General features: G+C 38.6%; 1 long non-coding RNA gene across 2 annotated transcripts; it reads right to left on the bottom strand.

The window, feature by feature from the left end:
• Nucleotides 1-205: 205 nt before the first annotated feature.
• LOC113116601 (uncharacterized) lies at nucleotides 206-10,128 on the bottom strand. 2 transcript variants are annotated; one of them, XR_003294050.1, is made up of 3 exons: nucleotides 9,984-10,128; nucleotides 8,236-8,391; nucleotides 206-1,167 (listed from the first exon to the last, which is right to left on the bottom strand). It is a non-coding gene; the product is annotated as an uncharacterized LOC113116601 (long non-coding RNA). The 2 variants fall into 2 exon arrangements; XR_003294049.1 differs by lacking the exon at nucleotides 206-1,167 and adding an exon at nucleotides 6,885-7,906.
• Nucleotides 10,129-11,739: the final 1,611 nt, after the last annotated feature.

Here is an 11,739-nt window from a genome sequence, read left to right as displayed (position 1 = left end):
TGTGTTTTATTATCAGTCCAAAATTTCAAGCTGGCCTAGGCCATAACAGCTTAGATTCAAAAACGGCCTTAAACTACTTGAACCCCTGTAATCGCTGCTTGCAGCTATATTTATTATTATTATTATTATTACAATTTAATTCTTTCTTGCACATGGTTTTATTTAATGCACATGGTAAGAGCGTCTATGGTAGTTCCTGTTGGCCAAAACACACACAAGGAAACGCTGCAATCACAGACATTCACATTCGGATGAGATTAGATTTCTCAGAGAATCACACAATCTCTTAAAATGTTCATTACATCCATTTCTGTCCTATGTGTATCTTCTTTGAAGAAAGAAGTCTATAATATTGGAACGTCAAATGTAACAGAAAAATTTTATGCATCATTAAAATTTTACAAGTCACAAAAAGTTGTTACCTTTCAATTATCTGTATTGTATTGTATTGTACTGTATAATTCCTAACAGATTTCCTGTGATGTTGTAAAAGCATTTTAGAGACATATCCTTTAAAATATTCTGGTTCGGCCTTCATTTATCTAAAAAACCATCAGTGTATCCACTATTAATGATCAATAGATTGTCTTTGTGCATTCAAGGAAAAGACCAAACCATTCTAAAACATCTGATCATGTCAAATAGTTTTAGCCTGCTTAAAATCACTAACATAAATCTCATCATCTTTATTCCTTGTGCATCTCTTGCTTTCCTTTCTCCTTATCTAGGATCTCTGAATTGTGTGCTATATAAATATCCCTGCTTGTCTGTAAATTGGATTGCAGCTCTCAGAGTGAATGTCTTTTTTTTCACAGATTCATATGTCTATTGAAGGAAAAGAACGTTGCTCTCTTGCTGTTCTTCAGTGACCTTTTAGTGAATGAGGTAACCATGTAGGGATTTGTGCAACACTGCTCGTGCATGACCGCTGCCGGCCACCGGGGGCAGAGTCGCCTGCTTATTCACCCGCTCAGCCGAGTCAGTACCGTGAAACCCTGAGGAGGGCCAGCGGGTGCCATCTTCCCTGTGTGGAGCGGAGCCTAATGAGCCGCCTGCCTCGCCAGGGCTGTAAAACATCAGGAGGCAATCGCTGCCCTCCCAAAGTGCTTCGAGGCCCCTTCTTTAACCTAATGCGCAGCATCCAGCCTCCCTTGTCCACAGGCTCACCTGAAATTATAAAAAAATGGCGTGAGCTCGTGGTGCTTCTCGGCTCTCCACACAATGGCTCTCTTGCACCTGTCACTCAGTGCCACTCCTTCGCCATGTATAATTTATCACATTTAATTATTGCACCACTGCTGACAGACAGTGCTAGAGAGCAGCTCATTGGTTTTGTTGGTCTGTTGCATCATTGACTGTTTTTACAGAGAGACAGACAAGACGAGGATTAGCCGTCCGGGCATGCTGCACACACATTAGCCTCTCCCCGTTCTGGGGGATACAGGGATTCGGGAGCGACAGGGGGCTCAGATTATTCTAGAAAGTAATGGGATCCTGTCTTACAGGCTGAGATCTATAACACTTTGCAGCTTTTGGAGGGACATATGAAAGTGAGATTCAAATTCTGATGCTTTCGCTTTGGTTTATTTTCACATAAATTTAATCTCTCAAATGATTTCAAAAGAATGTTTCATCTGGTAGTAGTATATTAAAAACACACACACACACACAGTATCATTTTAACCTCACTGAACAGGTTTTCACCTGATAGAGAGTCTGAGACTGAGAGTGTGTTCAACACTCACAGGAGCTGAATATGAGTAAATAATTACGGTTTAAAGCTCTACCCAGTTGTCAAGACCTGCCATTAAAAGATGATGTTTAAACACATGTCATTTTTAAAGTGATGACACAATAGGCCAAGCTGAAATACTGCATTGTATTTATGGTCCTGTAGAAATCCTAACTGATGTTTTAAAAGCCTTTTAATGATGACAGAACAACCTCTCACATAAACCAGACTGAGGTTTTCTGAAAAATTCCAACATTCTGCTTCTGTTCATCTATCAGAGTACATCTGACCATCAGTTTACATTTACATTCATGCATAACACTTCAACTTTAAGTGACTTATTAATGCAATTCATCAAAAAGCCAACAATATTCGTAATATACAATGCCACATTTATCCAACCAGCCTTAAGGCCCTGTGTCCACCAAAGCACTTTTCCTTGAGGCCGACAGTGTTCTTCCCCTACTTTCAATAAGAGCGTCACTTATTAAATATAGCAGCAGCGTGATTGGTGTCTATTTAATGCTGAGCACCTGCCCATCATTTGAAACTTTTGGTCCAATGCAGTGCTCATCCCTGCCACTTTTCACCCAACCAACCAATCACAGTGGAGGAGGAGCAGGACAAACTTTGCCAACGGTCTTATTGAACATTGACTGAACAACCCTGGAGAAGAGGTCTATATTGCTGGGCTCCAACTACCCATGTCTGTAATAGATGATATCTCTAGACTACAACAATATTAATATGAAAATACATGCTTGGAGCAACATTTTGCAGGAGCAGCTGGCTAGCCAAGCAATCATCACCATCGGCAGACACACTAACAGCAGTGTATGTCACACGGTAAGCATTGGTGAGCATGTTCAAGCCTTCAGAGACTGCAGACGTCCTGAGCACAGTCTACCAACATCTGCAAATCTCTGCAATCATGGGATGATCCTCAAAGCAGGGCATTCATTCATTCTCCAAATAAATAAATAAATAAAATATTTTATTTTGCATTCAGCAAGAATTTCAAGATTTCATGCTTTGGTTTAAAGCACCTCATTCAGTCGGTACTCGGCAGATTGTCTGTGACGCTGCATCGAGTGTGTTAACACACTGTTTTGGCGTGGCTTGGGCTGTGAAGTCCATGTGCAGCTCAAGTCCCAGCAGGAGGTCTAGATTTAATGTGTCAAGCATGCTTCCAAAAGCCCGATTCCACTGGCAGCTTTCGCTTTTACAATAAACACTTGCTAACTTATATAGCTGAGCCCTGAATCGCTAACAGTCCTCAATTACATATGGGATTAGGACTCATAAAATAAGCAGATCGAGGAATGTTACTATAGCATGTCTCTGCTTTCAGCCAAAGCTTTTAACACCAGATGAGGTTCCTTCAAGGTGAACCAGATCTGGGCTAAAAGTGATGATGTGTTGGTTAAAGTGACCAGCAAAACCAAAATGAAATCTACTTCAGGTTCAACCTGTTTAGTAGACTCAAATAACAAAAGGCCAAAAGCTGAAATCAGCCTTATAATTGAAAGTCTTGTGTTCTGGACACACCTGAGTAGACTAACATCATTACTATCACACTGTTCGAAGGTGGGCGCCACAGAAATGACCTTCGTTTGTCGTGAGAATGGATAGACAGACTGGAAAAGAGCAACATGTGTTACTGCTCTGGCAGGACAGACTGTCCGGTGACCTCTGACCCCGTGACAAGCAGGTCATGTGATGTGATGAGAGCATTTGGACTTCAGCCCATGCATGAGGAATTGAGTTTTACTGCACTGAGCTCAAACACACACGGCATACAGCACACACACACATGTTTGTTTTTGTGTAAAGTGTGTTCATCCCATAGGTGTAATGGTTTTTATACTGTACAAACTGTATATTCTATGGTCCTTCACCAACCCTACACCTAACCCTAACCCTCACAGGAAACTTTGTGCATTTTTACTTTCTCAAAAAAACTCATTCTGTATGATTTATAAGTGTTTTGAAAAATGGGGACATGGGTTATGTCCTCATAAGTCACGCTCTCCTTGTAATACCTGTGTCATACCCATGTCATTATACAGAGTTGTGTCCTGATATGATACAAAAACATGCCCACACACACACACACACACGCACACACACACCCACACACACACACACACACACACACACACTCACACACACACACACACAAACATGCACACACACACACACACACACACACACACACACACACACACTCACAAGCTTTTCATCAAAAGGCTTCTGCTTAAATGTTTGAACATCAGCTTAGTTTACCAGGATCACCTAGTGAAGTGGGTTAACGAATGTCCAAAGTGAATCTACACTAAGAAGAATCTCAAATATAAAAGAATGAAGCTGTGTATGTGTGTATTTATTCATTTTAGTCTGATCTAACATGAGAAAAACAGTCAGCAGTAGATGTGTACAAGTATCTTCTATAAAAATGCTACAGTAAAAACCTGTTAACTGGTTACCAGTTGGATTCTGTATGGTGGAAAACTGTAATACATCTGATGTATTTGATGTAATTGTAAAGAAGATTACTGTTATATTTACAGCTAATGTTCAGTTGCTTTAGCAATCTGATATGTTTAAAGTGCTATATGTGACTTGACTTGACTAGTGAGAATAAAAACAAGAAAAAGTCACCTTTTAATTTACAGTGAAAAAATGTTTTTGGTGCTTTTCAGTGTATTATAAAGCTACAAAACAGATATTAATACTTCAGTAGGTTTGAAATTAACATTGTATCAGATCATAAAATATGGGTTTTTACTGTAAAATTAAATTAAATCTGTAAAACCTAAAATGTTTCTACAATATTGTTTTACAGTAAAGTTCTGGTATTTACTGTTTTATTTTTTATATTGTCTGATTGTCTGATTATATAGAATAACCAGACTGAATTTCTATTTCCTTGCTGTAACTATGACTGAATCAGTTCTGATGCAGCAGTGATGGATCTCCTGGACTTGATAAACACACGCTGATACTCAGGAAATTCCCACGTTCGTGTGTGTTTGTGTTACAAAGTGTGTGTTTCAATAGAGTAATGGTTACATTTAGGACTTATATACACAAACAAATGCCTTACATCATGATAAACACTCATTTTTGTAGTTCATTAGACTCCAGCTTTTATGTATTCATATATTCATGTATTTGTGTGATAAAAATGCTTGTACACTATAATAACTCATTACAAGCCAGTCCTCATTTAGCAACTATTGCAATTCATAATTTCTGAGAGAAGTTTTTACTCTTTTCTGATGCAAGTCTGTGTTTGGTCTCTTGACACTGCTGTCAAATGAGGCTTTTCTCTTTTCAGTGACCGAGAACTGATTCTCCATTCTGATTCACACTCTGACGTGTTTTACTGTAGCTTTCAACTGCCTTTTTTCTTTCAAAACTTTACACACAAATCAAAGAATTGCACACAAAAAATGCAAAATGAAGCAGTGCATTCAACAACACAACCACACCATCACAAACAAAAGCAAACACCTTTGCCATAATATTAACTCCTGCTAGATGTGTGTTACACAGAGAATTGTGTGTTGTGTGTTTTATAAAACTGAAAACTGAGTCAAAGTCTGAGAATGAATGTATGTTTTGTAGATCTGGTGTGTGCTTCTGCTGTTTGACTGACAGCTTTCAGAAACTGTGTGACAAGGAAAGATGTTGTGTGTAAGCAGCTGAAAAAACTGTAATCAGTAAACAGTAGATATAAATGCTTCACAATGTCACAGTTCACTTCAGTCCAGGAATAACATCTCATCCATCTTTATCATTTCATCAGCACATTTTACTGAGCAATACACTTCTGTGAACGTTCTGCAAAGTTAGCGACAGTAAGCTTAGTGAAAGGTCTCTTAAAGGGACAGGTCATCTTCTGCAGAACAAAAAGAAGAAGATATTTCGCAGAATGATGGTCAACAGATTTGGTCACCATTTGGGTACACTTGACTTTCATTGTATGGACAATAAAACAGAAGTTTCTCAAATGATCGTATTTCATGTTCCACAGAAGAGAGAAACTGGAAAGGTTTGGGGGAGTAAACTGGTTTGTTGTACTTTCCCTTTAAGATGATCTGCTTTATTCTCATGTATGATGTCATTTACTGGCTGGTCACTTTAAGGTCAGGAGGAGTTTTATTCTGATAAAAGTGACTAATCTGTAGACTGCTGATTCCCAGTGCATTACACATGTGTAGTACCATCTGTCCTTCATCACCACAGCGGTGCGGTTTAACCATTTGGGCTCATTTGCAATGGAAACAGAAGCAATGCAGATTTTCACAACACTTTGAACTGAAACAGAGAAAGTGTGTTCAAGCCTGATCCAAACACACCTGATGCAGTGTGTGTGAGATGAAGGAGCAGTTCATCACGAACACACACAGCACTCACTGTCTTCATACACATTTCAGCAAGAGTATCATACACAAAGCCTTTTAGCTCTAAACCCTAAATCTGTGAAACATTAGGAGCAGCGACCACAAACTCTCCTAAAATAGCTGTTAAAGCCATCTGCCTCAGAACAGAAACATTTTAGAAACATTTGATGATAATGAGCTGTTAAACAGGTATCACCTTTGGTTTTGGAGGTTATCCCAACTCCAAATGTTCCTGTGATTATATTCTTGTTTTCATTAACCAGCTGCGAAGAAGTAACAGCTGTTCTTGAGTCCAGTTTGCTTCTCTTTTACGTCTACATGTCTATCAGATATGATTATTCCCCTCTGTTATTTAAAAGACTGTTTATATGCATATCTGCTAACTGTTTACGAGAAGCACACATTAAACTGACATTTAACTGAACATACACTTGTTTAATTAGTCACACTTAGCCTGCAATTTAAAATCTTTATTTGATTGTGGCAACATAATATTGCACTCTACAATATTTCCTTAAATAAATCTGACAGAAACTATCGGCCAATCACTGTGTGTAGTTAATAAGTACGTTTTTATATATTTATGGTAGGAAATGTATAAAATATCTTCATGGAACATGATTATTACTTAATGTTCTTACGATTTTCGGTATTAAAGAAAAATTGATCATTTTGACCAATGCAAGTGTTTATTTTTATTCATTTATTTTCTATTTATTTTATTTATTTATTTTTTGGGGGGCTGTTTCTAAAAATATACCCAAGCTCCAGGGTCACATATTCGTCCAACAGTCAGAGCAGAAGATTTGACATTTGTGTGGTTTTTAATAAAGATCCAGCAAATGATGATGTCTGACAGCAGACTGCAGCTTCAGATGAATCACATCAGAAACAGACGAATCAGGAGAAATCTGACTTGGTCAATTTGAGTATTTTCATGTAAACCTGCCACTGAATCATTCACTGATTTGTTTTGTTTTATTTTTAACTTTCATAATAAAAATGCAATAATGGCCAAAAGCAAAGCCACAATCAGACATGAGCATTTGGCCGTTGTGATCAGAAGGGTAGTGTTGGGACAGATACACTGGAGCTGTGAGAGCCGAGGTGCACTGTCAGCTCAGCTTCACATTCATACGCAGAAGAGACTGAACTGAGAACGAGAGACAGAAGAGGGATCTTTCTACACCTGCACACTGACATCAGACTCCTCTGATACTCAATAATGCGGATGAAAGGAACAGGTTAGAGAACAGAAGAACAGAGTGAGATCTCCTCTAAACGCTTGTGTTAAGTGTTAAGTGTGAATGAAACTCTGAGCACTTGATTTCAGTGTTTGATCTGTAAAGCCATGTCCTCTCAGTCTGGTGTCATCCTCCCAGCAGGTGAACCTGTCCTCTGAGTCCTCTGAGACTGCAGCACACACCAGACCTTGGTGTACTTCTGGCTGCTTTTCTCTGCATTACTTCATTTCCAACATGGACAGCGCGTGCGGTGGGCGGGGCCGCCTGGCGTGCCATTGGCTCGTACGATTCCCGCTCGCGTTTGATTGGCTGCTAATGACATCATAGCAGAGAGACGCCGTGCGCGGGATGCTTGGCTGCTTCCGACGCAGTCTGAGCTCACTCGATCCTGGACTCTGGTGAAGAGTTAGAGGAAGATGAAGGGGTGACTCATCCCACACTTTCATCCGGTAAAGAAGAGGGCTGCAGTGCGGCTCTGCGTGTTTCCCGCGGAAACTGTGCGCTGTCCAGCTCCACACTTGCTGAAGAAACACACACACACACACACACACAGCTCTCAGAGACAGTCTGAGGCTTTCAATCACGCCTGACTGACAGGTGCAGCACTTGAATGACGTCATCGCGAAGCCCATCGCAATTACGTCGAGAAGAGTTGCATCGATCCATTAGAGTAACACGCTATTATAACTTTACCATGCATTAGTCCATAATGAAGTGCTCAGTTCTGTACGTTCAAACACACATTTTAAAATATGTAGCTCTCTATTTTAATTTTTGGAGACGTTATGAATTCTACACATTTTTAAATTACAATAGCTTACCGAATGCGTTTTAAATGTAGGGCACTTACCTTATGTTTGTCCATGGTGTCTAATGCTACGATGAAAGTAATTCTCATTGTGAATATCCAATAATCCAGAAGGAAAGTAAAAATATTCCACACCGAAAAATGATAATTTATTAAATCCTTCAGAGGGCGTCTGCTGAAAGTCCCGTGCATGCTGGCCTAGAACACAAAACATGCGGTTTTAATAATAATAATAATAATAATAATAATAATAATAATAAATGCACACACACACACATTTTATTTTAAATTTTAATTCAATTGTTTAATCCCAAAATAACTGTCAACTCGATGTATTGTGTCTCAGATGGCAAGTGGGCCTGCCCTGCCTATATATATATATATATATATATATATATATATATATATATATATATATATATATATATTAAATTATTGTTTGGGCTACATGCATAACTATTAAAAAGCGTTTAATAAACATGTCTGACAGTCTCCACATCTTGGCAGCCAGGGCAGGCCCACTGGCCATCTGAGACACAATACATCGAGCTGACAATTATTTTGGGATTAAGCAATTTAATTACAATTTTAAATAACATTTATATTTGTATTTGTTGTACATTTTTAATGATTCAGCTGTGCACATCTATCGACTGCATTGGGGTTGTAGAAGCGAAAGCTAGAGAGAAGAAACAACACATTTGTATGAAAGATGTGACACTTGTTGATAAGAGACCTAAGCTCGGGTCTCCAGATGACCTGTGCTGATGTCCGTGTCAAGAACTAGCGCTTATTCCAGGAGAATTGAAATAAAAAGTCAAGCGATCACTTCAGAAATACTAACATGAGCTGTGTTGCATTTTCTGTAAAAGTCTCATTTATTCTCACCTATTCTGGCGTGAAAGTTATGTTAAAATGTGTATTTCAACAGGGAGTGATGGACTTCTTACTTCATTTGGTAAATTATTGATTTTAATCGTTTTACTTTTCTTTTCTTTTTTCTGTAGCAAACTTTTTAAAAACTCAACACCATTCAGTTCAATGTGATGTATTTGAGAACTAGCTGAGATGGTTCTTCGTGTTCTGTGCTCGGTGTCTGAGGAACAAAGAGCCTCGTCGTGTCTCTCGAAGTTCTGGAACAAAGAATGCTCCTGAACCTGTTGCTCTTTCACACAATCTCAACAGTATGCGTCCATCACGCGCACTAATCATCGCACACGGCACCAAAAAAGCATCGCATTTAATAGAGAACGATTTAATTAGGACATTAAAAGCACAAGTGTGCTGAATTAATCAGTATGTAGCTTATTCGTGCTCAGATCACTGGAGATATCAGCCTCGCGATTAACTACTGCATCATCCGGGAGATTAAACAGATCAATGCCTGGAGCTTCTCCTGAAACAAACTCGGCTTTCGTTTAATATTAAATGGGAAATACATTTGAATGCGTAATTTTCGATCAACTTCCTTCACCAATCAACTTTTGACAGCTTTGTCTTCCTGCGTCATCCTTAGTCCCACATGAGCCAAAAGTGTAAAATAACTCTCAAGCTCTTGTTTCTCCGAAATACGTCCTCTCGTTTTTGCCATCCACCGTTTCTTCATGTTTCATCTTCATCAATAGTTTGAGCATCTGGAGTCGCGCTGAACAAAGGAGCGCTCCTCCGGCTTTGTGCTCAACTTTGCGAGCTGACGCACAACTCCTGGACAACTTTCCCAGACAGAACTCACAGACGAAACAGATTTGGGCGCGAAACAAGCTTAACCTGAGCGCGTGCCGCTAACTCACCTGAGCGCCTCGCGAGGTCCTGGCGTGGAGTCGCGCGCACGGGAAAACTTTTCCCTGCATGTTTGGGTTGTGTTGATGGGTCCCTTTGTCTACACGTGTGAAGGAAGGGGCTCTTGGCCGCGCCTTGTTCATTTCAGTTCGAGTCCCGCCCTCTCCGTACAACTAAATAACAACAAAGAGAGCAACTTACTGGAGGAGGCTACTCGCGCGTGCACGAGAAGTCGGTAAATCGGGATCGGTTTGCTCTCCACGGTACAAACACCGCGAGGGAGGTTTTGATTCTTTACATCTCAGTCGTGTTCTCCAAGAGTTTGTGCCATTGGAGGTTTCTCTGGGAACAAGGATGTGTCTGCTTTTGTGTTATTTTACCCCAAAATTAAACTGAATGGATTATAAACCATTGCATTGGTTGGTAATTTCCTGAAGAAAAAGAAAGAAAGAAAAGGGGGGGGGGGGTTCTTTTACTAAATATATAGGCCATGTAGGATAAGTTAAATAAAGTAGCCTTAATAAAACTTGTGTTTTGTTTAAACGCCTATGCTAGGGGCATCAACAATCATTTGTTTGTTTGTTTGTTGTTTTATGTTTGTATATATGAATGACATTGTTCTCTTAATCCTGAGTCCCAGTCATTTCAATGTCAAGACTAGTGTCCTGATATACCTGAATTCTGACATCTTACATTTAAATGCGACGATGCACATTAATGCAATTACATTTATTTAACTACATTTAATATATAATGTCACTGTTTGAGTGTTTTGATATATGTTAGGAAAATATGGTAATTTTAAACTCAGTTCATTCAAATGTAGTCTTATGTATTATCAAATAATTATCAAATTAAGCTCCAGTCATAAGATCACAAATAATGTACTGAATCATTAATGCAAAGAAACCCCCCAAATATAGTTAGTTGTGCCTGTGATACTCAGAGCTGGGTTTATCTGGATTACATAAGCAGTTTCCAAAAATTAATTAAACATAAAATATTTGATATTTTTTAATAAGTGGTTTAGTTTGATTCTTATTTTTAAATGATTTGTTTTCATTTTACATTTTTATGATTTATGTAATTGCTAGCTTTTCATTAAACTCTGTATGAACCCTTTATGAAGTCCAGTTTGGGAAACACTGAGGTAACATTATGTTTAATGCACTTCATGTTCTCAGTTACGATCCCGAATGGAATATATTTTCTTACTCTTTGCATTTTTATATCAGTATGATACAAGATTATCCTACTGAATCAATGTGATAAACTGGTTAGGTCAAAAGTGATAAAAAAGTACCCCATTATATTTCTGAGCAAAGTCTGATTAAATACAACAGAATAACGTTATTACGACGCAGAGAAGAGTTTTTGGTAAAGGATTTAATTCACATGTGGTTTAAATGAAAATACAGAGAGCTAAACATTGAGAAACTAGTAAGCTTAACTCATAAGGTGTATTTAATGATAATATAGGAAATTATAAACGACAGCTATTGAGTTCATTAAGCAAAATATGAAGTGTAAAATCCTCTGCTTAACATCAGTAGTTCACTCAGCTCTGGTGTGTGGTTTGTTTTGCTTCAGATGAAGATATCTGAAGTATCTCTTGTTTATGAATGTGCAGCAAATTTCCTCAAGCACTTCCAGTAATGAGGACTGTTTTCTTTTCTCCCAAAACTGACAAGTCATTCTAAAAATTAAATATCTACCATCGTTTAGTTGCAACTGCACTCATTTTACTCAAATTAGCATTTTCATTAC

The sequence above is a fragment of the Carassius auratus genome, chromosome 16 (assembly GCF_003368295.1).
Source record: "Carassius auratus strain Wakin chromosome 16, ASM336829v1, whole genome shotgun sequence".
In the NCBI taxonomy this organism is placed as follows: domain Eukaryota; kingdom Metazoa; phylum Chordata; class Actinopteri; order Cypriniformes; family Cyprinidae; genus Carassius; species Carassius auratus.
The sequence above is the reverse complement of the archived record's forward strand: the minus strand, read 5'-3'. Positions and strand labels throughout refer to the sequence as shown.